At 39.9% G+C, this 26,444-nt stretch overlaps 1 long non-coding RNA gene across 1 annotated transcript in view; it reads right to left on the minus strand.

Moving 5' to 3' along the window:
* Positions 1-338: 338 nt before the first annotated feature.
* The window catches only part of LOC143662621 (uncharacterized), a 31,247-nt gene continuing 5,141 nt past the window's right edge, over positions 339-26,444 (minus strand). Inside the window, exons 2-5 of the long non-coding RNA XR_013165478.1 lie at positions 14,321-14,593; positions 9,588-9,697; positions 9,382-9,495; positions 339-837 (exon numbers count right to left, since the gene is read on the minus strand). This is a non-coding gene — a long non-coding RNA (uncharacterized LOC143662621). The remainder of the gene's footprint in view (positions 838-9,381; positions 9,496-9,587; positions 9,698-14,320; positions 14,594-26,444) is intronic.

The following is a 26,444-nucleotide window of genomic DNA, read 5'->3' on the forward strand; positions in this document are numbered from 1 at the left end:
TTAACTTTAGTTCCTGAAGAACAGTTTTCTAGTGGTAAGAACTTCAAATGAAGTTCTTTCTAGTTATTTCTAGTGGTAAGAATAGACAAATGACAGGTAGATTTTGAGGTACAAAAGTGCTTTTTAGTTCTCATAAATTGCACTTTTCAGGCATCTACCAAAATACAGTCACCATTCCTGCCCTTTAAAGAAAAGATGAGGGATATAGAAAGAGAGATACCATATAACAAAGTTTACTATGGGGAACGGGATTTTTATATCGAATCTAAATCCTTCATGTACACTGCGTTAGTTTCTTAGGGCCGCTATGACAAAGTACCATAAACTGGGTGGCTTAAAACAACAGCAATTTATTCTCTTACTTTTCCGGAAACTACGCATCTGAAACTAAGGTGTTGTCAGGGTCATGCTGCCTCTGAAGGTTCTGGGGGAAATCGCTATTTGTCTCTTCCACTTTTTGGTGGCTCCAGACGCTCTTTGGCTTATGGCAGCATAACTCCAATCTTTGCCTCTTCACGTAACACTCTTCTTCCTGCATGTGTCTATCTTTACATGACCTCTCTGTGTCTGTCTCTGTGACTCTTCTCCTCTTTTTATAAGGACACCAGTCGTATTGTGTTAGGGCCCTTCTAAGAAGAGTGTGACCTCTTCTTTACTTGATTACATCCACAAATACCCTATTTCCAAATAAGTCTGCATTTCCAAGTTCCAAGGATCAGAAGTTCAACTTAATCTTTTTTTGGAGGGACACAATTCAACCCACAACATAGAAAGACTGCTTTTTCTCTGGGTTGGCTGGACTTCAGGAGAGTCTCTTCCAGGAGGCAATGAGAAGGGCTGGAAAAAGACAAGGCCATAAGACAAAGGATGAAGCTGACAGACCCTGGTCACATTGTCTTCCCCAGTTCTCTTTGTGGTGTTTAAGAGTCCCTGGAGTTCATATCCTAGGGAATTATTGCAACATGTGTAGTGCAATTCATGGAGGTCTGTGAGTTTGGGTGACTGTTGTCTCTTGGTGCCTTAGCTTCATCATAAAAGGGGGTTGGAATCCTTTCTCCTTATAACCTCCTCTTGTAATAAACTTATATTTGAAGGCAGTTATTAATTGCTCTTCATCTTTCCCTATTTATCATTTGGGGAGGAGATTTATAAGGGAAAAAATTACTCTTTGTTCCTTTCTTTAAAATATTTATGTAAATATTTCTAATAGAATATTGTGCTGGTTTGAAAAGATGTACATCCTTTAGAAAAGCCATGTTTTAATCAAAACTCCATTTCATAAAGGCAGAATAATCCCTATTCAATACTGTATGTTTGGATCTGTAATCAAGAGTGGTTGTTAAATTGGATTAGGTGATGACATGTCTCCACCCATTTGGTAAGTTTCTGGAGTCCTAAAAAGAGGACACATTTTGGAGAATGGAGATTCAGAGAGAGCAGAGAAGAACCACATAGCCATGAGAAGCAGAGAGCCCACAAGCCAGTGACCTTTGGAGATGAAGAAGGAAAACGCCTCTCGGGGAGCTTCATGAAACAGGAAGCCAGGAGAGAAAGCTAGCAGATGACACCATGTTCGCCATGTGCCTTTCCAGTTGAGAGAGGAACCCTGAATGTCATCGGCCTTCTTGAACCAACGTATCTTTCCCTGGATGTCTTAGATTGGACATTTCTAGAGACTTGTTTAATTGGGACGTTTCCTCGGCCTTAGAACTGTAAACTAGCAACTTATTAAATTCCCCTTTTTAAAAGCCATTCTGTTTCTGGTATATTGCATTCTGGCAGCTAGCAAACTACAACAAATACTGTTCAAGCTACTAATTACTAAACTAAAGATGAAATATTCAGGCCTCTCAGACTTGAGGATGTCGCTTTAAATTGCTCTTTTCTCCCTCACAGTGAGATCCGCATCTGTAAATGTCTAAGTCATGCTGCCAGCCAATCTTGCCTACAGCTACTTGATTCTGGAAGAGACTTCCATAAAACTGATTATAGCATTTTCCTGCCACACAGTGAAAAAAGCAGTGTAGTGTGATATGATAAAGCATTGATTAAATACCAGTAATATGAAAGTGTCTGTCATCAGGTGGGAAGGGGCAGAAAGAGTGGCTTTTTCCTTTCTCTGGGGAGAGGATGGGATGAGCAGAGTATAGATATTCGTTGAGATAAGCTTCCTGGCCTTTCCTGTGAAATCACTTTGTTATCAGAGCTTTGGCCCCTTTCAGCGACCAGCAAATATTGTCAGCCTTCTAGAAGTGTCTGAGTATTGTGATAGGGAAGACTGAGAAAAGGAAAGATGGCTAGTATTTGCTAAGCATTCATTCACTCATTCATTGAGTCATTCTGTACATGTTACCTGACAGCTTGGTGCTCTGCTAAGTGTCTGGCACTTGGGTGCTCAATTAAACTGTTGAATGAATGAAAACATAGCTTCTAATCCAATGAAATGAAATATAGGATGAAATGGGTATTTAATTTGGGGGTGAAATGACAATGTATTGATTGGAATTGCAGTTCTGTGGATGGAAGAAGCAAGGCCTTGGTCATTATTCTCAGGCAGATTATTATCCCTTTACACAAACACAATGTGGGTTTGCACAAGGTTTAATAGCTTTGTGAAGAAACAAGTAAATGGCATAAAATCTGTTTAAAGGCAATGCTTTGCAAATATTGACTGATTGCTTAGGTTAGCAAGCCCAGAATTCTGAGTGGGGAGGGAACAGGATACACATAAAGGCTATATATTTAGATAAAATTATTTATTGAGTAGCTACTATATGCCAAGCACTTTGTCAGGGGCTAGACATAGAACACCAAGATGTAGGTCATGGAAAACTCAGAATTTCAATCTGTACTTCTCAAAATTTTTATGGGCTTGAAATTCACCTGGGATGCTTATGACAATGCAGATTCCTAGGACCCATCCACAGTGAGTCCTAGTCAGTAAATTTACGGTGGGATTAAGAAGCTGCGTTTTGACAATCACCCAAGGTTATTGAGTATATATGGTCTGGTGACCATGTTTTGGGAAATGCTCACTTAAAGCAGCAATCAAAGTGTGGTCTCTGGACCAATAGTGTCACCTGGGAACTTGTTAGAAATGCAAGTTCTCAGAATTCACCTTAGACCTACCAAATCCAAATCTGTGTGAAGGGCCCGACAGTTTGAGACTCTGTTGTTCTTTCAAGTTTGAGCTCTAGGGGACCTATCGAGGCCTGAGACAGATTTGCTTCCTTCATAATTTCTCTGAGCACATTAAGTATAAAGTTTATTCCTTGAATATATGTTCTTAGCACAGGGTGGTGCCAAAAGGCCAAGAAAAAGTCTTTTTGTGAGATTAAAATACAGAGGACTGGCCTTAAAAATAAGCTTGATTGGAAAGAACTTCGTAACACAAGTATGGGTTCATATGTCAATAAGCAGAAGATCAGAGGTTGATTCAAGCAGAGGAGAGCTCATCTAGCAAGGACTGTCTCTTTTCCTTGAATTGTCCTCCACATTTGTACATTTCCCCATGTATGTGTATGTTTTCTTCTCAACCCCACTGTCAGAGAGGCAGTATGACATGAGGTAGGCAGGGGACTTGAAGGAGAATACCTGAAGTCCATAGCCTTTAACTAGCATGTCGCCCTTTGCAACTAATGTAATTTCTCTCAGCCCTGGTTTTCTCTTTAATGTATAAATAATGTGAGCCTTATCTACCTCGCAGGTGGTTGTAAAGATGATAATAGGAATAGCTAACATTTATTGAGGGCTTACTCTGTGCCAGACACTGTGCTAAGTGCTTTACATGACTTATCTCTTTTAATCTTCCCAAGAACCCTATTATCACTGTTGTACAAATGAGGAAATTGAGGCTTGGTGAGATTAAGCAAATTGCCTGAGGTCACACAGCTGGAAAGTGGTAGAGCCAGGGTTTAAATTTAGACTGTTTGACTCAGAGCCCAAGCATGTAACTGCTATACCAGATGATAAAATTTGAAATGAGGCAACATATAAACTGTAAAGTGCAATTCCCATTGAGGAGAAAGAAGGTGTCATGCACTTTTCTTTGTTTATTCATATCATCCAATATATTGTACATGTAATAGGACCTTGAAAAAAAAATTTGATAGATGAAAACTATGGATTCTTTAAGCTTTTAAAAATTTAACCAGAAGGTCTTGTCTGTTTACGGTTTCAATTTAGATAAGACACTGTAAGTGGGAATAAAACTGAGAATCTAAGAACTGTTCCTAAGGTAGCATAGACACTGAGCATATTCTCTGAAGTTTCTGCCCAGCTCTTGGGTTCTACCATCTGTTCCACATCTCTGGGGCAGATGGGACATATGTGGTATGGTTCCATCTCCGTATCATGAGTGGAGTTCTGTCAGTCATTCTTTAACATCTAGGTTTTCATACAATTCATTGAATAATCAGCAGTAAGTCAGTTAAGCAACACTTATTCTCTGCATATACCAAGAATTGTGCTAAACCCTATGAGATGCTGAAAAGGTATAGTCTTGGAACTATAGAACCACCCAAGGATTTTATAATCTATTGTGGGAGTGGGGAGATTAGGCATATAAAATAAAACAATAATGAATAATATGGTATATAATGGCAGTATATAATGACTGAATGAAGAATTACAGAAATACAATTACCAGAGGCCCTGAAAAGAATTCTAGAAAAGTCTATTTAATAGGAATGTAATAAATGTTTTGTTGAATGAATGAATGAATAGATGGATGGATGGCTAAGAATTGGAAGACCTGAACTCTAACTATGGCCTTTATTAACACTAGTATGATATTTATCCTTTTTGGGTCTCAGTTGCCACATTTGCAAAAATTGAGTAAAACAGTGCCAATCATGGCACATTCCAAAGTGTGTGCACACAATTAAATAATTTAATGTATGTAAAAAGAACTAGAAAATGATATACAATTTAAGATAGTTTTCATACGAATGTGCTACTTGTACAATAAAGGTGAATGAAAAAAATAAAAATAAAATGAGGTTGAGCACTCTGGATGGATTCATCCTACATGGACTGCTTGACCAAAGGCGGATGTGAACAAGAGATAATCATTCTCTACATGAGAGCCCAACTCCAGCTTTTTGGCTGACGTAGGGAATGCAGGCTCAGGACTTTCCAGCTTGAAGCTTAGAGTTCATTTAGCTATATTTTCAGAAACAGGAGTCCAATATCTTTAGTTCAAGAACTGTTCTAGAAATTTTATCTTCAGCGATGAAGAGTACAGAAACAATAAGCCGCAGTTCCTCTTTTTAATTTAGTGAATTAAAAAAAAATACCAAAAGATCTATATTTTAGAATACTTGATTTCTGTCTTTTTTTCCCCCAATAAATGGTTACACAAGTGATTTATGGATTTTTCTTCTTTTTTTAAAAAAATATAGAATAGTAAGATAGAGCTCACTGTGATTTTTGACACCCACATCTAGTTCTGGCCCTTTGCTCTCCTTACCAGAGGGATACTATTATGAGTTTGATGTGTTTATCCTCAATTCATCTGAAAAATAATTTGTTCTGGGTTAAAATCCACATAAATAGTATGCAGTACATAGCGCTGTTTAATTTTTCCCCTAAGTGATTTGTTTTTGATATCTAATCACTAGAAACAAATATTTAGTTAATTTCTCTTCTCTAAACATTGACCTATTAAAAACATTTTGAAATCAGGTCTAATTTTGTCCTCCTAACATGCTTACAGCACTTAAGAAAAGATCATAATTGGCTTAGCTCTAGGACACGTGTAACCCCTTTTCAGCAGGACAGGCAGAGCCTAACCAAAAAGGTGAAGAGTTATGGAGGACGATTGGCAATCAGAATTGTGAAGCAAAATTCAAAGAATGGCTGCTTCTGCCAGTCACTGTTCAGTTGACCTGCAAATAATCTCTTCTCCCACCCCCTGCCTGTGCTCTTTTCTCCACCCCATCAACCCCCTCTCCAGAGTCTCTGCACTGTGAATCCAAATGAATTGAGTGGAGCTTTAACCGCTCTCCCAAGAGTATTATTATTCTCCCCCTTAAACTTAAGGGTACTAATTAATGTAGGAAAAGTTATATGCCAAGTTTGCTTTGCCTTCGGTTTCCTTAGATTAAAGGCTACTGGCAACTCCAGCTCTGTCAGAAGGGCTGGTGCTGTATTCTTATCCCCTGAAGGAAGCCTCAGCTCTGCTGAATCAAGAAGACTTCAGCTTTTGATTTGGAGTTATTGGATATTGACCCATCACTCACAGCAGAGTTCTGGGCCTGCTGCCCTGGATTCAGGGAACTGGGCTCTGGGTTCGCCTTCAGCACCGCCCCCCCCCCCCCCCCTCAATTCCTGTTGAACCTAAGCCTGCAAATGTCAATTTCATTTTGTAAAGGGCAGGCAGTTGTCAGTCGTTCCAGGGGATTTAGGGAGAAGGAGCTCAGAACGATGCCTTCAGCAACAGAAACACTTTACACTATTTTACTGTGGCTCTCCAACCTCAACATGGTTACTTTTCTTTCATTCTGAATGTGACAAGATCCCAGATTCCTACATGTTTATGCATACTGAACAACTGGATTTTAGAGCAGTTTAAAAGAAAAATTTGCATGAAAACTAAGAAGTCTCTTGGGAGAAAACTTATGTTAAGGGAAGAAGGGACCAGGCATGAGAACCTTGGCCCAGTTGCAAAACCACATTTTAGGGGAGATACTGAGGACTACAAATAAAAGATGGAAAAAGTGGTTTTGCTTAGATCCCTGTAACACAGAAGGCACAAGCAACCTGGATTTGAAACCCCACTAATGGACTTTGACACAAGAAAGAAATGGAAGTCTAGAAGCCTTCATTCCCTTTCTAGTTCTCTTCCCCCATCACCTTAAGCACTTTGGCTCTTTAAATAGTCCACTTCCCCAGTAAAGGTACCTGCTGGGAAGGACAGGAAATGTAAGGGTGGCTGCTGGGACAATAAGGCAGTACCTTATGGAAGGATGCTTAGGTACCTCACAGATGGAACTACAGATGAGGTGAGCATAGTCAAAGGAGTGAGGGAATGCAGCCAAAGCTACCTCAGTGCCCAGTGACTGTGGTGGACCCAGCAGAGAGGCAATGCCCTCTAGCGGACATAAGAAATCATAGCAAAAAGTAGCAGATTGCCCAGTGTGGGCCGATACTAGAGTAAAGCATATGGCAAATACCATTAGTGCAATTAGTCCTCTATGCCCTGCAAAGCCAAGGGAAGGGACCACGCTACCAGTACAACCTTAGGTACCTTGTAGAATGTGGATGACTCAGTGGTAGACATTGCCAAAGGGGGCTGCCAGTGCTGGAAACCCCACTACATGTGTAGTGAACAACTTTGGGGTATCCAGCTTACAATATTCTAGTATTCCCCATGTTTGTCAAGAATGTCCTACCCCTTTTTGACTGTGCTAAGTACACCACCTAAGCTAGGTTAATTAGATCCTTACTATCCAGGAATTTGCAGTGCGCTCTAAGGAGTGATCTCTCTTGTAGCTAGATCCATGACTTGTACTCTCTGAAGTTGTCAGAGGTCACACCGACTGAAGACCCCATGAAATCCACCCACAAAGAGATGGAAGCATGGAGAAGAAGCATGGAAAGAAGCCCAGCACAGTTCAAGTCCTGACTTCTGTGAAGCACTCCTAAATCTCAATATCTTATCTCTAATGTTTATTTTTTAAGATTGAGTTGATCTCTGCTATTTGCAACCAAAATAATAAATTCTGGCAGATTTGTGGCCAAGTTGGGAGTGGTGAAGAGTTCCAGATGGGGATGAAAGATACCTGTACATTAGTGATAAAGGGCTCAACACCCAAGGCCGAATCCCCTTAGTAGGCTCAAAGAAATATTCCTGGGAAAGACTAGTAGCAGGGTTGAATGTGCAACTGGAACTGCTTAGTTATTACCTTTCTCAAGTGCAGCTAACCCTGGGAACTGGGATGGGGCAGAGTGTATGGGAAGGTGGGTTGGAGAGAATCAAGAGGCCAGCAATAGAGGTGAGGAAGAAGGCCAGAACTGGGAGCCAGCTCAAGCTGACTGGTATACCACAGAGACTTGAAATCTTGAAAAGGATGAATATGGGGGAAGCCTACCATTTAGTGAGCATTTGCTGTATACTTCACATGTGTATGTGTAAGGCTTTGTTATGATTATGATACAATGAAATTTCCAAGTATCTCACACTGTATGTATAGAGCAGGCCACTAGGAGTCTTTTGTACTAGCTTAAGAACAAACCTATTCTCAAAACACAAGATTGTGGCCATATCTGTATATGATTGGAAAGTACCATTGCAGTTTTTGATGAAGTGAATGGGTTGGAGGTAATATATATATTATATATTATATATTGTATGCTGCATGGTGGGGATCACATTTCCTTTTTTTTCCATGTGAGTATTTCATTATTGCAGTATCATTTGCTGAATTTTTGTTTGTTTTTTTGTTTGTTTGCTTCCTTGTTTGTTTTGTTTTGAGAAGTTCATGGACCAGGAATTGAACTCAGGTCTCCTATGGGTGTGTGTGTGTATATATATATATTTAAACATTATTTCCAGAATTTAAAGATAACAAGAGTAAGCATCAGCATAAAGACACCTTATTTCTTGGCAACACTTTTTTTTTTACCCTTGTAAAAAACTTCTGTTTTAATGAATATCTCATTGACTCCCTATAATAATCCTACAGGGAAAGGAGGATAGAGGCTTTCCCCCAGCCCCCCTTGTTTTGTAGATAAATTCACAGAAAAATTGACTATATTGCCAGGGGTTAATTAGCAAGTTAGTGTTAGGACCAGACCGGATCTCAGTCTCCTGAGAGAAGGAAGATGCTATCTAACCTCTGTGTGTTATCCTTTATGGACTACACTGGACTTCTCACTTCACTTAGTTCTCCCAACAATGCTTCAAGGTAAGCTTTATTATTCCTTTTCATAGATGAGGAAACAGAATATGGCTGAGATCAAGTGATTTATGATTATCCACCTAGCTCATGTGCAAAGATGGGATTTGAATCTGGATCAATCTTTCTTGTTCTAAAACTGTGCTCTTTCTACTGAACAGGCTCCCTTCATCCTCATGGTTTTCTGCTGGTCCCCCATGCCGAATGAGGAAATACTATGTATTAACAGCTCTGACACTGTAGAGGACTCTTTTACAGGGACTGGGATACTGGTGAAGCAGAACTGAAATTCAGTGAAGCAGAGTTGTCTATAAGAAGAACCATTTGCTTTAGGTTTATAGGGAAAACTGGTCGGAGAAGGGGTGTCACACACAATTTGTGGAGAAATTCAGGAGCTGAGGGGATGTGGGGCATCTCTTAGATGGTGACCTCGGACCATGCCTGGATGGGGACAGAAGGGTTGTTAGCACTAAGCACTTACCCAGTTGTCCAATTCAGAGCTTGGGAAAGTTCCCTCCTGATCGGCTTAAGCCCTGAAGCATGAAATGTGAATACCTTTTGCTCAGCATCCATTAAATAAATGTTATTCTTCTCCCTGGCAGAAAACACAAGTTTCTCTGCTCAGAGCCACGGTGTAGCAGAAGGAACAGAATTTACAATATCCCACTTTACGATAATGGCTCTCACCTTCCAAGGAAATGAGCTTGGAGGAAAGGAGCACCATTGAGTGCCCAATGACAAGTCTGCTGGGCTTGCTGCAGCTGCTAATTATCTGGCAGGAAGGAAAGGCTGCGTCCCTGGAATACAGAGAGAGGTTTGTGAACTTTGAAGAACGGGCAAGCCACTTTGGTATCTGTGTCATGCAAACTGGAGAATGGCCCCTATGGGTCATGTCTGACCTTTACCTCTTCTCCACTCCTGAGTAGACATTTTTGCCAATTATGATCCCAAACATGCTGAAATGTACCCTTCACCACTGACAGTTTGCAAGGGAGAAGCAATACCTCTGGAATAATACCATACTGAGGACAGAGAGGAAGGGTAAACAAAGCACTACTTTGTGTTGCAGGTAGATGCCTTTGTTAAATACTAGAGAAATCCCCTCCATGTCCACTTTACACAGCCCTGATAAAAATGCACTTGCAATGCACTCAATGTCAAGAAATAATATCTCACTGGGCAAAGGAGGTTAAGAGACTCTCCCTAACTACAGAATAACACTCATTAAAATAGTCTTTCCAGCAAGAGAAGACCCTGTTTGCTATCCTCTCTACACTTCTCTCACTCTCTCTTTTAAAAAACCGAATGTAATGCAGAGCTAGACATGATCAAAATAGGATAATTGCATTTATATGAAAAATAATAAGCTTGGTAACAATGGGACGAATTAATGGCAAACATCATCTAAAAACACAGCAGAGGCAGAAGTTAACTTAACGGAACATTCTTGACCTGCAGGTAACACATTAAAATGCTATTTTGGCAGACAGAATTGATAGTAGACTTGCTGAAAGAAAATCCGCTTCCAAAGATGACAAATACAATCTTAACCCCTTTTCCTGCCACATGCCGCAGATGAGTGAAACCCAGGGGGAAAGCCTTATTACAGCAAATAGGTGTGAGTCCAGAGGAAAAATTAAGTCAAGTTGACAGTTTACAAATTTCCTTTCAAGCATGAAAGGGGACTGGAAGTCAGGTTATTATTATTTTTTTTTAAATCCCAAGTCTGGTGTTTGGTACCTGTTAATATGGCTGTCTGAGAATAAGGGTACAGGAAAAGGCTCATTACCAACCGAGGCATCATTTCTTGGATATAAAGCCAGAATGAATTAATTTTTGTCAGACAAGCAACATTAGAAAATCTAACATCAGGACGATTCATTTTTTCCTGCTGCCCAGTGGATATTGACTGGCAGTCTGGGTTTAGTTATGGCTGTACTGATGGGAATCAGAGGGGAAAGCACAGTTCACTACAGGATTATCAGGGTCACTTGATAACCAGAAGGGCACTTGTCTTCAGTTGGAGAGGTAAGGAACCCAGTAAAATCTCTGATATTTACATTAGCTTCTGTTGATCCTGCACAGCAGCTGTCCTTGCTTATCCAAAAGAAGGAAAGGCAATCTAAGTATATTAGTGTATTCTCTGAATTGTTGGGTATCTGAACCCCAAGGTCAGCCCAGCAGAATATGGAGACAGGAATGAAATAGAGGAGAAAAGTAAATACTCAGGTTGTTTCTGAGAAATAAGAGTGATTGCAGACCAAAACTGAAGGGGATCTGAAATGCACAAGCTGTTTTTTTGTGATTTTGGAAAGTGAAGGAGTAGTCTGGAGGCTGAGGTTCTAGTCTGAAACTGACTTTATGATGCAGACAAGTCACTATTAAATAGGGTGAACACATATCTCAGCATCCCGTGGAGAGTCCTGGGATGAGGTCCAACATCCTCCCATTCACTCTCAAAAGTATCCCATTTTGGAAAATAATTATATGGCCAACTCAAAATACTGAATCTGTACTGATGAAATTATGGGCAATCTCAGTTTATATTAGCTTTTTGACCTTCTCGGGGAATCACTAAATGCTGAGCTGGTATCGCTCATGGATAGCCCAAGGAGTCTTAAAAAACAGTCCTGGGCTGGGTGGGCATACAATTAACATGGGGAATTATCTATATGTGCTTTTTTTCGGGGCCCTAATCTTCAAAATTGAGATTTAGATACCATAGGAAGAGAGTGAGACCCCTAATATAAATTTTTAAAGAGCTTGCTAGGTGATTTTAGTAGAGAGCTTGTTTTAGAGTCATAGATCTAAACTCAATATTTCCATTTTACAGATGAAGAGATTGAGGTTCAGAAGGCAAGAACTACAGCAAAGACTATTAATTTGGTCTTTGCTATTTAATTGAGTACATCTGTAGAGTATTTCCTTTAATCCAGAATCTGGGGGTTCAATTATTAGCAACATTTTCTATGGGGTTCTATGAGACAAAAATAAAGGAATGTGCCCAAGAGTCACACAGCTAGTTAGTATCAGAATCAGAATTAATATTTATGTCTTCTGGTTTCCATTCAGCATTTATTTCAGTTGTGGGTTGTTTATGAAATACTTGTGATTCTTTCCTCCATTTCCAGAGATACAAATAGTTAGGAGGTTGTTGTTTTCTTCTTACTGTTGGTCTTTTTTGGATGAGCATTTAATTATCTTCTTCTCTCTCCCTTTCTGTGTATAAAGGACTGCCTCACAGAGATGGCAGGAGATGTTTTCATGTGCACTGAAGGACATAGTTGCACTGGCTGCCAGCCTCGGGCAGGGACACAGACTTGTCTCCCACCAGCAGAGCGATGATGCGTTTCCCCAAAATGTTCCAAGAATGGCCTGGAATGTGACTAGACAAGGTCCATGCGGCCCATGAATGGCTTCACACTGCACCAACCAGAAAAGAAACACAACAGTAATTCTTGGATTAGCATGAAAACATTTCCAAAGGGGGCTCAAAGACAGCCTTTTGTCCCTTTCATAAAAGGGAAGAGATGAGGTGTGACAAATGGCCTGTTGGATGGCTCTCTGTGCCAGGCAGAGGTCATCTTGGCAGGGTACCACAGACACATTTGGTTTAACATAGAAGAAACGGACTTGAAGATGAAGGACAAAGAACATTTCAGAAGAGGCGAGGTGGTGTCTGAATGAGACAACTTCAATTAAAACATGAAAGGGAGATAGCATGGCTCACATATTCATAAAAAAAAAACCCATGAAACTGTCTTTTGTGTTCAGACATGATGCATATAGTTGGAAACAACAGTTTGGAGTCAAGAGATGCAGGTATTCCGATGTTAACCAAAATACTCAAAAGTTCTGGGATTCAGTTTTTGCACCCATATAATATTTGCTAATAATACCTGCCTTGTCTGGTTGCTGTGAGGATTAAAGGAGATGAGAGGGTAGAGATAAGAATGTGGATTAGTGGGGAGAGTTTGTGCTGGGACACAGATGGCTTGGCCAGCGGTACTGGTTCTGCAGTGCCCCTAAGTGATGTTGGGCAAGTGATTTTGTCTCTCTGGCTCTAAATTATTTTCAAACCTTTTTACGTATGTCTGCAGCTTTAGAGTTTAACAAATTAGATCTTAAACAAAATTCCAATATCTAAAACAGATAGAATTGGAGCTGCTCTGATTGAAGGGCGGGTTGGAAGAGGTGCTCAGTCTTCTCCACACCTCCCCTCTCCTTTTCCCGTTCTTCTTCCTTCCGTGACAACACCTTCAGCAGCTCTTCCGTTTCCATGCTCTCAGACTTGGCTGCTGCTCTTCTCTGCTGCCTTTCTTCATCTTTGCAGCATCAGTTGGGAAGTAATAATTTCAAAATCCCTCACTAAATCTTCTGCCAAACATTCAACGGAATGGCCAAATTTCCTCATCTTTATGACAGTACAAACAAACAGGAAAAATAGATCCCGATGAATAGCTACATCATGGAGTTCAACACTTCAGATTAGTTTAGCACTTTATCTCAGAGTATGGATTCTTAAAAAATGCCCCCAGATTCTTGGGCATAAGATCATTATGTCAAAATGCCAATTAAAATCATTATTATTGTTCTTTTCTTTAGGAGAAGGATCTCATAGGTGAGGAATCACTTTGAACTTTAGGTGACCTAAATGGATGTGTTTTCAGTCCAAAGTCAATAATGCCACATAAAAGATAAATGTGATTTTTTAACTTCATTTTCATACCATGATCCACTACATGTAACCCTCTATTATTTCACATTGATATGCAGGCATGAGCACATGCACACACACACACACACACACACACACACACACACACACACACACACACACACACACACATCTCCATAGTGAGTCCTCTATCGGCATAGTACCAAGCCAAGCCTCATGACATCTGAATGAACCTGTCAGGAGACCTCGTAATAGTACTGCAAAAACATTTCCTTTGTGGTCTACTTTAGAATCTAGCTAATGCCTTAATTTAAGGAACTCACATAAACCTGTTTTGAAAATAGAGAAGAATTACGTACCTGTGGCCATTATAAGAAAAGTAAACAATGGGCCCCTAGTCTGCATCTTTGCAAAGAAATATCTTAATCTTGTACCATTGGTTCTGGCTCTACCTGTGTTCTCCCTGGGTAATTCTGGGTAATACCCTTGAGCCTGTGGCTTAGTTGTCCTCATCTACTGGGGATAAATAATATCCTTCCTACTTCACACCAGTAATGTGAGGATCAAATGAGACAACATAGGTTGTATTTTGAAAACTATAAAAGTGTCAATCAAATGTGATCTTTATGATTGAAAATATAAACTATAACCATTATTACCTGGATAATGTTTTTACAAATAGAAGTATTTGAGGAGATTGTTTCCTCCTTTTAATAAAGACTAGAGGTATGTAAACTCTTACCTAGTAATAATGGAGTCATTGATCTCCAGCACAGGTGGCTAGTCTTTAAGCTTAGGGGTGGGTTGGAAGGCAAGCACAGCGTTCTACTGCCCCGTAGAATTCTCTGAACCTATTTTAATTAATCCCGGGATGAATCGGGTGAACTCTGAGTTTGTAAATTGGAGATAAATTCTTCAGATGTTGTCCTGTGACCTCTGAATCTTGGGCCTTTCCAGTCTTGAGCTCTTCCGAGACTCTTGAGGAACAGAGGAATGAGACTATGCTTAGAGTCAGCTGCAAATAAAACAAAGGTGAATATTTGGGCTTCTAATTCCTATTCCTGCCTTCACTTATTCCTCCTCACTGGGAGCAAAGCTATTGGATAAATTCAGTTACCTTGAAGGGTTTGTGACTGAACATAACGCCTCCTGAATCCTAAAGGAGCTTTCATGGAGCTGGGGATCTGGGATGTGGTAGAATCCCACCCAGACCACATGGCTGAGAATGGGGCACAGGATGGTGTCTCAACAGGAAACTGAGGTCCTACTAGGAAAAGGTATTAGGTGTAGGGAAGACTCAAAATTCAAATACTCATTTCTCTGACTTGCTTAGTAATAGGAACTGGTACTTTACTCATATATTTTTTGGCTTACTTATTTCTTCTGCCAACTTGAGCTGTGTTTGCTGTCAGTCGCCACTGAGAAGCAGCATTCTGGCCACAGAGGGAGCCGGGGACTGAGTAAAGAGTGTCTCCTGCTTTCACGGGTCACTGACCAGCTGAATGGCTTTGGGAAGTGTTATTTTATCTTTCTGGTTCTCAGTTTCCCCTTCTGAAAAATAGGTGATTGGAAATAGGGACTTTTCAAGGTGTCTTCCAGCTCTAAATACTGTAAGCACTTTATTTTCTCTCTGTTGAGTTGCGTAGGTGGTGTACAGTCTACTTCCGATGCGTAGGCTATGACTCAACATAACAGAGAGATGAAAAACTCCCCATTCAGAGTTGGTTTCTTTTCACCCCCAACTCTGGAGGACAAGAGTGATGTATCGTGTGTGTGCTGCACAGATGGACATCTAGTGTCTGCTCTTTGACCGTGACAAGTGTGTTCAGACCAGGCTAGCTGAGGGGAGCATAGCATGTAACTGTGAGAGGGCTGTTGCTGCCCTAGCAGGGCTCCTCACTCCTGTAATTGCTGTGAAATTGGAAAGAACTACCCCATTTTGGAAATGTAAATGGAGTTGGCTATTTTCCTCCTCGAATATCTCAGACTCAGCTTCAACTAGAGGCAAGAGAATGGCAGAGTTGACCTCTGAAAGTCCTGTCTTAGCCCCTCCATTTTCCAAAATGCTGGCTCTGGAGGAAAGTGTCACACATCTTCTCACAAGTCCTGTCACACCCTGAGTAATGCTGCCCCTCTGCCCCCAGCGGAGCGTTTTAATGATAACGGCTGTCTTCAGGGACAGATTGTGACTTGTCTTTTAAAAGAAGATGAAATCTATTAAGACAGTGAGGACAGAAAAGAAAACCTATGCCCCTGAGAGGAGAGCTGTAAAGGAGAGCACAGCCAGATCCTTCCTGCCCTCTCTCCCTGCCAACTCTTTCTCTCTGTGTTAGAAAAGTACCCTTCAACTGCTCTCTTTTGTGCCTGGATTATTATGGCTGTTGGTGTATAAAATTGCTGCATGGTGTGTATAATTTATAAGCTCTAAAAAATGATAAATAGTCTCAAGTAAGAAGAATGATTTATGTTAAAATCCTCAGGGTACTTTTGTAAAGGAATTTAATTTCTTGGGGGAAATTGTTTATAACTTCCTGTGGAATATTAGTTAACTGGTTCATACCTGGTATTTATTTTCTGTCATCCTATTTTGCTTTTGCTTTTTTTCTTTGGTAACTGGTTGCAATAGTCTTTACCTGAGTATATGAGATTATATAGAAAAGTCTTGATGAACCAGGAAGCTTAGTGAAACAAAGAGCTAGTTAATCTATATATTTTGTTTCAAACCTGCTAGAATTACTTTATATATATATATATATATGTAATATGTATGCATTTTGTGTGTGCGTGTGTAATGTAGCGGTTTCTTAACCAAGAGCAAATTTGCTCTGCCACCCTCACCCCCTCGGGACATTTGGCAATGTCTGGAGACATTTTTGGTTGTCAAAACTAGGTTATGATAGGGCAAGCCACGGTGACTCAGCAGGCAGAGTTCTTGCTTGCCATGCTGGAGACCCGGGTTTGATTCCCAGTGCCTGCCCATGCAAAAAAAAAAAAAAAGACCACTAGGCTGTGATAAGTAGATATTTGGGGTGTCACATGCTACTGACATCTAGTGAGTAGAAGCCAGGGATGCTACTACACATCATACAATGCACAGAACAACTGACCCCTCCCCTAACAAGGAATTGTTCAATTGTAAAATGTTAATAATGCCAAGGTTGAGGAAATCTACCGTTGTCCGTAGGTTCTAGCGAATGTATTTTAACATTCTTTTACAAAGGAGTTCCTATAGAATCCCATGATTGTTTTCTCTCAACTTGGGAGATACAGAAGAAGATGACAGAGTTGGAATAAATGGGAATTGGCCTTGCAGTATAGAAAGTCCAGTGTTTTTTGTTTTTAAAGAAATATATGGTCACAATATGTTATATTATCCTTTTTATGCATTTCCCTAACATTTAAGTTGCTTGATTGCAATAAAAAATTCTGGCTAATTGATGGATCAGTGAAATGGATTTTGGGCTTCTGAGGTATTACCATCATAGGCTTTTCAACAAAGGATACCAAGCATCAAAACCTGAGGTCTTACATTCTCATTGTATGTCACAACTATTGAGCTCACAATCAAAGGTTGAGTAAGGGATGTCTAATAATGGGAGTGGGGCCTCAAGTGCAAGAATCATACTGCCTAATTGATTTTGTATTTTGCCCAGCACTCAACCTGGTAATTTTCACTGAGATTAATGAACAGATTGACTGAAGTATAAGCACCATCTAAATATTAGTACTTAGTCTTGCAAATAAAAATAACCTCAAACTCCTTAACCTGGTTTTCAAGACTCTTACCATGTCATCCTGGCATATCTCTTGCTAACTCTCATACTTGGTCTTATGTTCTTGTGAAACTGGGCACCCAGTGCCTCATAAACTCTACCTAGATGGTCATAGACAGTCATGTACCCACACTTTTGCTTACATCAATTCCTTCACCTAATGGCTATTAATGATTCAGCTATCCTCATGGCTGAGATGAAATTCTCTTTCTTTTGTGAACAAACCAGTCAGAAATAATATTTTCTTCCTCCCTCCCTCTTTCTCCATCTTTCTCCTTCCTTCCTTCCATCCATCCTTGATTCATTGGATAACCATTTCATGAGTGTCAACTATGGGAATTTTACTGGGCTTTTATCACAGATTCTCTCCCTTATCAAAGTTGTCTGTATGGATATCTTAGCTCCCTGACTAGAATGTAAACTCCTGGTGATTGAGAGCCCCTGGGATATAAGACAATGAATATGATTCTACTAAATAAGGGAGTGACATTTGACAAGTGCTTCTTGATAGTGAAATTTCTCATCAGAATACAAGTACGTTCTGCACCCTGGGCTAATATAACTGCAGTAGTCTTGCTAAACTCACAGTTGGTCTGGACCAATGGTTTTGTACTATTGGTTATGTACCAACCCATGGTTATGTACCACAAATGGTTCAGGAAAATGCCCCATAGGACAATGGATTTAGAAGGGAGATAAGACCTCTTTATGAACTAAAACAGAAGTAACAAGTTTCTCTATACTCAGTCAGACCTTTCTTAAATGAATTGATGGATTACAAATGAATTGATGAATTGAGTGGCTCAAACATATTTTGAAATAGACTGTTCCTTGTGAACTTGTAACTTTTCTTCTCAAGCACTTAAGGCTCATAGTATCTTTTGAGGATACTAATCTAAATGTGTTTATGTCCCAAAATCAGATCCAAGTTGCATCTCTGCCTGAAATCCTCTCTGACAGTGTTGGCCCACAGAGATCTTTGCATCTAGACTTCTGATGTCTTTACTGCCTGTTCCACTCATTTAAACACTCAATTCCTGTTTTGTGGAGTTTTGTGTTTGGGCTCATGCATCTACATCTTCTGTTAACCAGTAAATTAGAAGATCCTTTAGTTCTTGTACTTCTTTAGTCCCTGAGAGCAACCCCTTAAGTATAAGTCACTACAGTTTGTGTTTTGGGGGGTAGGACCTGGAATTTGTGAGAAGAACCCCAGTGGATCTTCCTCACAGCTGGGAACCACTGTTGTAGGTAGCTAGTAAATACTTCTATAACTAACTGGTTGAATCCAACTGGGAGGGAGCTAAACAAGCAGCTAAGGGGTTGCAGCACGTATGGAAACCAGTCAGTGGTTAGTGGGATCCTTCCTAGCAACAACTTGAGATAGAACTAAGTAAGATCTGCAGTTCAGGAAGTAGCAAGCTCACTTCCTCTATTATGAGGAAGATAAGGGTTGTGAAGGTGGTATGGTATCCATGGTATTCTTGATGTTATCTTACTTGCCCCCTACCTGATGACTGTGGGGGAGTAAGATCACTGGTGAAGAAGAGTTTCTGGAAGCTACTTGAAGAAAACAGGTTGTAGATAGAGGAAGAAGATTGTTAGATTTAGCAAATAAAAACCCAGGACACCCAATTACATTTGAATTTCAAATAATATTGCATGAAAATACTTCCACTAAGAGAATATTTGTTGTTCATCTGAAATCCAAACTTAAATAGATACCTTGTATTTCATCAGGCAACCCTGTGGGAGCAGTAATCATAACCAACTATTGGAAAGAACACAAAGAGTGCCTGTCTCACACCTTCTGCAACTACATTTGTACCATTACCAAGAAAGTAGCCTGGTACCTGCAAAAGGAGAACATGACTATTCATGAAGTGGTGTATTTTTTTGGTTGTGTGTGTGTATGCATTTATAATCACAAACAATTAGAAACAATTCAGATGACTGTCAGAAAATGAACAGATAAATTATGGAGGAATATTATACAGCATTTAAAGTGAATAAATAGATCTTTATGCCCCAAACATAAATACATCTTCAAAATATGCTTATTAAAAACTAACTAAAAGAGCTTTCACCTCTCCTCAGGTACCCACTGCCCAGGCATTTACATCTCTCTTTTCTTACTTCCTTCTAAATCTTTGCTCAAATATCATCTTTATAATTAGGCTGCCCCACTTAAATCACTATCCTTTATTCCTACTCCACGCACACTCTCAGGCACTTAAGTCCATTTCACACTGCTCTACTTTTTTTCCCATGGCACTTACCACCCCAAGTTCCATAACATTTGTTTTTTGTCTGTGTCTTCCCAGTGGAGTGCAAGCTCTGTGAGGGCAGGGATTTTTCTGTTTTATTCACTGCTGAATCTCTAGCACTTAGAACAGGGCCTGGATTCATAAGTATTTTTTTTAAAGAATGAATACAGCATGATCCATTCATAATGCAATGAATGGATACAGCATTTAAGTAAAACAAGTTCTGTTCTAAAGGAAGGGGAGTGGGAGTAAAGAATTTAAGAAACTTCAATTTTATCTGTAAGTATTTAGTTTTTAAAAAGTGAAGTAGGTGAGATAATCAAGATGGCAGCTTAGCAATGTGTGCATTTTAGTTCGCCCTCCAGAATAACTACTAAATAACCAGAAACAGTACAGAATAGCTCCTGGGGCCGCATCAGTGACCAGACACACAGCATACCCCAGTCTGGACCAGCTAGACCAGCTGTGAGCTCACCCAGAACCGTGAGGTCCCCAAGACGCGGCGGCTGGTGCCCCTCCCCAACAGGCTGCTTCCCAGAGGGGAAAGGAAAGGGACTTTACCAGCAGCAGGGACTGAGCCCAACCAAATGCCAATCGTGGAATTAATTAACAAATTCTGACTGCTAAAAGTAGGCCCCCAGCTCAGGTGAACCTGGTCAAAGAGGAGGTTGCTCATTTTTGTCCTGGCACCAAGGGGGCAGGGCTGACGGAAAAAGAAAAAAAAAAAAAAGGAAGCAGAGGTTTTTGTGACTGTGTTTCTACAAAGGCTTGACTGCCTTTGAATTCAGTGGCAGGGCTTCTCAGACTGCAACTGCCCCACGCATAGGCAGAAACAAGCTCGTTTGAGGGTCTGTCTGGAGCCTTTGCCTTCCCCAGGGGAGGGGTGAAGCCCAACACAGGTGGAATCACTCCCTCAAGGAATTCAGACACCAGGGCTTGGTAATTTGAAGCCATTAAACCCAGCCTACAACCTCTCCTCTGTCTCCACATCCCAGCAGGGAGAGTTTGCCAAAGTCAAAGGTACTGCATCATCTTATGCTGGTGGGACCTGCAGGCAGACAAGCACCACATATTTGGCAGGATAAGAAAAACAGAGCCCAGAGACTTCACAGGAAATTCTTTCAACCTGCTGAGTCTCACCCTCAGGGAAAACCAACGCAGGTGACTCTTTCCTCCTGATAAGAGGCCAGTTTGGTCTGGGAAAATCCAGCTGGGGTCTATAATACCTAAGTAGACCCTGCTATGGGTGGGGGGAAAAAGGCACCATACAAGCAGGGCAAGAAACAAGAAAACAAGAACTGAAAATTTCTCCTCTCTTAAACGAAACCTAAGCTAGAGGTCCAGAAAAATCTGAACTGAATGTCAAAGAACAGAGAGACAACAAATTCATCCAGCAAGAAAACCCTAGGTAAAAGGAGTGAAAGCAATCTCCAGAATAAGCTAATTAAGGTAATTAAATGCCTAGATGCCAGCAAAAAACCAAATCACACTAGGAAAACTGAAGATATGGCCCAGTCAAAGGAACAAACCAACAATTCAAATGAGGTACAGGAGCTGAAACAATTAATTCAGAATATATGAACAGACATGGAAAACCTCATCAAAAACCAAATCAATGAATTGAGGGAGGATATAGAGAAGGCAAGGAATGAACAAAAAGAAGAAACTGAATGTCTGAAAAAACAAATCACAGAATTTATGGGAATGAAAGGCATGGTAGAAGAGATGAAAGAAACAATGGAAATGTACAATGGTAGATTTTAAGAGACAGAAGATAGGATTAGTGAACTGGAGGACGGAACATCTGAAATCTGACAAAGAAAAGAAAATAAAGGGAAAAAAATGGAAAAATACAAGCAGGGACTCAGGGAATTGAAGGACAATATGAAGCCCATGAATATACATGTTGTGGGTGTCCCAGAAAGAGAAGAGAAGGGAAAAGGAGGAGAAAAAATAATGGAGGAAATTATCACTGAAAATTTCCCAACTCTTATGAAAGACTTAAAATTACAGATCCAAAAAGTGCAGCATACTCCAAAGAGAATAGATCCAAATAGATATGCTCCAAGACATTTACTAATCAGAATGTCAGAGGTCAAAGAGAAAGAGATAATCCTGAAAGCAGCAAGAGAAAAGCAATCCATCACATACAAGGGAAGCCCAATAAGACTATGCATAGATTTCTCAGCAGAAACCATGGAGGTGAGAAGACAGTGGGATGATATATTTGAATTATTAAAAGAGAAAAACTGCCAACAAAGAATTCTATATCCAGCAAAACTGTCCTTCAAAAATGAGGGAAAAATTAAAACATTCTCAGACAAAAAAATCACTGAGAGAATTTGGACCAAGAGACCAGCTCTGCAAGAAATACTAAAGGGAACACTAGAGACAGATACAAAGACAGAAGAGAGAGGTGTGGAGAAGAGTGTAGAAAGGAAGACTATGAGTAAAGGTAAAAAGAAGGAAAATTAGATATGACATATAAAATCCAAAAGGCAAAATGGTAGAAGAAAGTACTACCCATACAGTAATAACACTAAATGTTAATGGATTAAACTCCCCAATCAAAAGACATACTGGCAGAATGGATTAAAAAACAGGACCCATCTATATGCTGTCTCTACTCAAAGGACATGAGGGCAAGGACACAAATGGACATTTGCACACCAATGTTTATAGCAGCATTATTTACAATTACCAAGAGATGGAAACAGCCAAAATGTCTATCAACAGACGGGTGGCTAAAGAAACTGTGGTATATGCATATGATGGAATATTATGCAGCTGTAAAACAGAATAAAGTTATGAAGTATGAACAACATGGATGGACCTTAAGGACATGATGCTGAGCGAGATTAGCCAAAAACAAAAGGACAAATACTGTATGGTCTCACTGATATGAACTGGCATTAGTGAATAAACTTGGAATATTTCATTGGTAAAGAGACCATCAGGAGATAGAAATAGAGTAAGATATTGGTAATTGGACCTGAAGGAATACAGATTGTACAACAGGATTGAATATAAAAAACTCAGAAATGGACAGCACAATACTACCTAACTGTAATACAATTATGTTAAAACACTGAATGAAGCTGAATGTGAGAATGATAGAGGGAAGAGGGCTGGGGGCACAAATGAAATCACAAAGAAAGATAGATGATAAAGATTGAGATGGTATAATTTAGGAATGCCTAGAGTGTATAATGATAGTGACTAAATGTACAAATTTAAAAAATGTTTTTGCATGAGGAAGAACAAAGGAATGTCATTACTGCAGGGTGCTGAAAATAGGTGGTAATTAATATTTTAAAATTTCAACTTAGGTGTGAGACTAAAGCAAAAAATGTTTATTTGGTACAAAATTTATATTTTGACTAGTGCATTTCCTAATATAACTTATGTAGATAGCTTGGTTGAACAACATAAGTACATGGAACCTTGAGTAGGACATGAGATTTTGTTGGTTTGTCCAGAGTGATCCCCTGATGAAGCCCAGAGTGATTTGATCAATGAGTGGAAAAGTATTTGCAAAGTCCCCTTTGGGGAATGGTGAGAATGGGGGAAAATTCAACTTCCTCAAGTTGAATTCTTGATATTCTCACAAGCAGTGTGGACAACCAAAGCTATAGGCTGGGCCCCCAGTCTTGGGGTTTGTTCACATGAAACTTAACCCCACAAAGGATAGATCAAGCCTACTTAAAATTAGGCCTAAGGGTCACCCCCAGGAGAACCTCTTTTGTTGCTCAGATATGGCCTCTCTCCCCAGCCAACACAACAAGCAAACTCACCACCCTCCCCCATCTACGTGGGACATGACTCCCAGGGGTGTGGACCTTCCTGGCAACGTGGGACAGAAATCCTAGAATGAGCTGAGACTCAGCATCAAGGTATTGAGAAAAGCCCTAGAATGAGCTGAGACCCAGCATCAAAGGATTGAGAAAACCTCCTCTACCAAAAGGGGAAGAGTGAAATGAGACAAAATATCAATGGCTGAGAGATTCCAAACAGAGTCGAGAGGTTATCCTGGAGGTTATTCTTATGCATTAAGTAGATATCACCTTGTCATTCAAGATGTAATGGAGGGGCTGGAGGGAACTGCCTGAAAATGTAGAGCTGTGTTCAGTAGCCATGTTTCTTGATGATGACTATATGATGATATAGCTTTCACAATGTGACTGTGTGATTGTGAAAACCTTGTGTCTGATGCTCCTTTTATCTACCTTGTCAACAGATGAGTAGAACATATGGAATAAAAATAAATAACAGGGGGAACAAATGTTAAAATAAATTTAGTTTGAAATGCTAGTGATCAATGAAAGGGAGGGGTAAGGTGTATGGTATGTATAATTTTTTTTTCTGTTTTCGTTTTATTTTTCTGTTGTCTTTTTATTTTTTTCTGAATTGATGCAAATGTTCTAAGAAATGATTATGATGATGAATATGCAACTATGTGATAATATTGTGAATTACTGATTATATATGTAGAACAGAATGACCATATATTAAGAATGTTTGTGTTTCTTTCTTGTAATAAATTTTTTAAATTAATAAAAAAAATTTAAAAAGTGAAGTACATGATCAAATGATAGCACTTATTCATCATGGGTGGTTGGCACATAGATTTTTTTTTTTTAATATTTTTCTATATTTAAATAAAATATATATTTATTTTAAGAACATGAATAAGGGTTCCAAACAATACACTGTCAAAGCCAGGTGTCCTACCCAGAACAAGCCATGTAACCTCTCTGAAAATCAGTTTTCTTATTTATGAAATAGGAAGAAGAATAGTTATTGTACTTCTCTCACAAGGTAGTTTTTGGATCAAATGAGATAACACAAAAAAGCCCTTTGAAAAATATAAAGAACCACTTAAATGGGAGGCATTATTATTGTCATCAATTTACAAAACCACAGTGAATCCCAAAATGCTAATGGTGTATACATTCTGTAAAGCACTTAGCTGGAGAGGCCACTTAATAAATGAGAGCTAACACAAGCGAATTGTTTCCTCAGTTAAGAGACTGGCAGCAACAGCAGTTAGAGACGCCAGGCTGGGTAAGCGGTTACTACCTGTATTGATAGAGAAGCTATTAAAAGCAGAATGTGTGTTTTAACAGCCCCAGGACCATGATAGAAATGAATAAAATTTTGTGTGCTTTCTCATTTGTGACCCAGAAAAGAGAATTTTTAAGGCATGAGGATTATTTGTGTGCAAAAAGAGGCAACGTGTTGCACTGATTTGACAGTTCCAGTTCCTCCATTAAGAGAGCAAATAAGGAGATGGGGTCACTTAGGCAAATGCTCCCTGACTTGTTAAAACCTTTCCCAACAACGAATTAAGAGGTTCAAATTTATTTCTTGGTTTAAAGTCCAAACGTACATCTGGGTTGGTGGGAGGAGGGTCGTCTCTGATGGGCAGTGTGGAGTGTGGTCTGGGAAGTGGGCAGAGCTGGCCACTAGTGCTCAGCATGGAGCAGAAAGAACCTTTCAGAATCAATGGGAGCTGGTGATGGCAAGTGCCAGGGCCAAGAGTGGGAGAAACTAGAATGTAATCAACTCACAATGGCTAATTGCTAGTGGGTGGCAAGAGAAGCTTAGCTCTTAGATATTCCCTGAGGCAAAGAGGGGGTGGGAAGGCTTTTATAAATTACCCTAATGTGCTCTTCCTTGCATATGGAAGGGAGCTGTTGTCCCAGCTGTAAGGACATTAAATGAACAACAAATTAATATATTGCCTTAGAACTAAGTGGGGTTTTTGTTTGTTTGTTTTGCTGTGTAGCATAAAAAGAAACAGGATAATGTGTTCTGAGTCTAGGTCCTAAACTCATCTGCCTTTGTTCAATTCCTGTCTTTGCCATGAATTAACTTGTTGATTTGATTTGAGCAAGTTACTTACCCTCTTTAGGCCTTTCTTTGCTTATCTGTACGATAGGAACATTATCCCCTCCTTCATAGAGTTGTAAGAGTAGACGAGACAATAAATGCAAGCACATGGCCCAGGGCCTGGCAAAAAGAAAGTCCTCAGGATCCCTAACTGTTGTTAATGTGACTGTAACTGAGAAATTAGGATTTAAGGGATGATTTTGATGATTGAATCATATAGATATCCCTTTTTGCTTCCTGGTATATTGGAGTAGACAGAGGGAAATACTCGAAATCTCTAAATTGTAATCCAGCTGCCTTGATCTCTGATGACAATTGTATACCCCTTATCTTCTTGTAAAAACCTTGTGACTAACCTTCATTTGTATCCAGTTATCCAGTTTTTCAACTTGCAATCACTAAAGACAGCCCCTAATGTTATTAATGAAGGGTCTTGGGTCAGCCCAGAACTAACCCACTCTGAGTTCAAAGTTATTTTGATAACTGAGACTGATCCAACCAAAATGGGCCTACGTAACATGAACAGTAGCTTAGACTTTAAGCTACAAGTCATTGCACCATTTTCCTACATGCCTTCTCTGAGCATGTAATTAATCTGCATATGCCCAATAATTAAATCACATCATCTGGGGCCACTGTGCTCATTATCCTAAATCCCGCCCACCTTTTTCTCTAAAAAAACTATCGTAATTACTGTAGTTTAGGGAGACAGATTTTGGGCCGACAGGCCGTCTGTTCTCCTACTACGTGCCTAGTAATAAATTCTTTCTCTCCTTGAAACCTGGTGTCTCAGGAATTGGTGACTGAGCATGGGCAAAAGAATCCACGGCCTTTGTCTGGCAACATCACCAACTGTTTTTCTTTCTTTCGAACTAAGCTGCCAGCCCAGTTCCTTGTATGCCTCCCTCTGTGCCACTCCAGTCCTAACTGCCTTAAA

Source organism: Tamandua tetradactyla, chromosome 18, assembly GCF_023851605.1.
Source record: "Tamandua tetradactyla isolate mTamTet1 chromosome 18, mTamTet1.pri, whole genome shotgun sequence".
NCBI lineage: Eukaryota > Metazoa > Chordata > Mammalia > Pilosa > Myrmecophagidae > Tamandua > Tamandua tetradactyla.